The sequence below is a fragment of the Haplochromis burtoni genome, unplaced genomic scaffold, assembly GCF_018398535.1.
Source record: "Haplochromis burtoni strain Fernald_Lab_line unplaced genomic scaffold, NCSU_Asbu1 Contig_2094, whole genome shotgun sequence".
NCBI lineage: Eukaryota > Metazoa > Chordata > Actinopteri > Cichliformes > Cichlidae > Haplochromis > Haplochromis burtoni.
The window spans coordinates 1-2,500 of NW_024584455.1; positions in this window are offsets into that span (position 1 = coordinate 1).

Genomic DNA, 2,500 nt, shown 5'->3' on the forward strand with positions numbered 1-2,500 from the left:
TTGGGTTTTTCTCTGTATGTATTATTGTACGATCTACTGTACAATATAAAGCACCTTGAGGCGACTGTTGTTGTGATTTGGCATATAAATAAAGCTGAATTGAACTGAATAAAACTAAAAAAAAACATTTTGTTTTACTTGTTTTTACTGCAAAAAACTTTCCATCTATACTAAATGACCTTTCACTGTTTCTCTAACAGGTGTAGCGTAGACTACATACGTATGATAATCTCCACCCTCCTTTACTTCTTCCAACCGTTCGAGTGTCCACAGGGCCAGTTCTGGCCCCCGGACCTTATGTTTGACACCCCTGACCAAACACCACCCGTGCTCTTCTTCCTGCTCCACCTTATAGTAAAGAAATCCAGCAGTCTGTTTAAAATACTGTCACATTTTTATTGTTTCATTTACAAAAAGTTTCATTTTCTACAGTTTATTGGAGTGTGAGCCTCAGAGTCACCGCACTGAGGCTCAGATACATTCATTCAGCGACGACACACACACACACACACACACACACACACACACACACACACACACACACACACACACAGGTCATTTCCTGTCAGTCTCCAGGCAGACGGAGCAGGTGGAGGTTCTCTTTATAAAGCACCACAGTAAAACCAGGAACCTCCATCAGTCGCCTCTACTGAAGGAAGGACCGGAATCAGGAAGAGGCTTTTATTTTGTTAGATGTCACTTCCTCCTTCCTGTTCATATATGTATGTACACGTGTATTTATACATGTTAAACTGCTCCTCCTACAGTCACGCCGATGAAGATCAGTCGCTTCTCTTTCTGTTTAGAGACTCACAGCTCGCTCCTCCCACAGGTGGAGCAGATGGCGTAGGTGGAGCTGGCCGCCTCTGTCGGCCCATGCCACAGGAAGTGAACGGTGCTCATGACTTTCAGTGAGTGTAGGACTCCAGCTGCAGCTCCAGATGTTGTAACATTTGGAACCGTGCATTCTGGGTCGGCTGTTTTACTTCAGCGTAAAGTGGCAGCAGAGCTGTTAGCCAATCAGATCACAGCTGTGCAGGTCAGCAGCCTGATAACGCACAGCTAGCTTTCCTAATCCTAACTGCCATGTAAAGCAGGGCTAGCTTACCCTGAGTACGGGTCACTGTTGCCATGACGATCACCCCCCCCAGAAAAAAAATCTGATGTTTAAGTAATGCGCCCGTCGATTGGCAGCAAAGTCGACAGAGGGGGCGGGTCCCAAGACCAGTGACAGTACCTCGCTCGTTCACGGCGTGTCTGATCGATTCGTTAGCAGCTCTGCTCTTTTCCCGCCTTCGTCATGTTTAAACGAAGATTCGCTGGGACCACAGCTCTGCTCGCCGTCACAGTCAGCACAGCGAGCGTTCAGTCCTACACTCACAGGGCTGTCCTGAGGATAAACACCCGCAACTCCTTTCTGCTCGTCACTATTTAAAAACTTCGATGGCAGAGACAGAGGACTGTGAGGGAACTCGTGTCTCTGACCTCGGCCGTTTCTTTGGCACAGGCCAAAATACCAAAAAGGAGGCGGCCATCTTCACACACCTGCTCAGGACAAGCTGGAGGAAGGAGTCACGTGACTCGCTCTCTTTAGCATCGAGCTCCAAGGACTCGGAGACCAGAACCTCCCTCACAGCTCTGAGGGAGGTGTTAGCCAGGTCAGTGCTAGCAGCACAAGCTAACTCTGATGAAATAACCTGGCCAGGTGTTTCCGTGTGCAGTCATGTACTGTGGAGTCAGATCAGCTGGCCGAGGCCCTGAACAGCCGGTGATGTCAGCAGATGACAGGAAGTTCAGGGTTTTGGGGCATTTTTGGCGCATCAAGCGTTGATGCGCCGTCCTGCCTCACAGGAACTTGCATCGGTTCTCATGGAGGCGGCAGCTGCTGGGGAACAGCTGGAGATCCAAACTACCCGGCCCGACTGTGACTGCAGCACACGGGTCGAACGAGTGTCCTAAATTATTTACAGAGATGATTTCTCAGGACGGAAAAATAAAAGAATGAAAGCACCGTGCAGCAGCTGAGTCGCTAACCATGCTGAGCACAAACAAGCGGGCGCAGCACAGCGTTTCCACCTGTGAGACTTTAATGAGGTAACCAGTTCCTGAAACACCTGGAAACACCTGGAGTCAGTGACTGATGCGGGGTTAGCCCTGATGGAGGTCAGACTGCAGGTGGAGCGCTGCCTGAAGTACTACACCTTACTTTAGAGTCACTGAATCGATCACAATAACAGATCCCGAGGAGGCGTTAAACCATGTGACCTGTTACAGCAAGGAGAGAACAGCGAGTGGACGAGGAGTCAGGAAGGAAACAGAAAGGAGGTAGTAGAGGAAAGGAAAGAAGGAAACCTGAAGAGAGAGGAGGAAGGATGAGAGGAAGTCCAGGTGTGAAACGGCAGCGAGCTGTGAGTCGGACGGCCGGGCAGCTCCGCGGGTTTAATGGAAACAACAAAAACACAAAGTAAACAATAAAAGATCACAAACATCAAAATGTAAA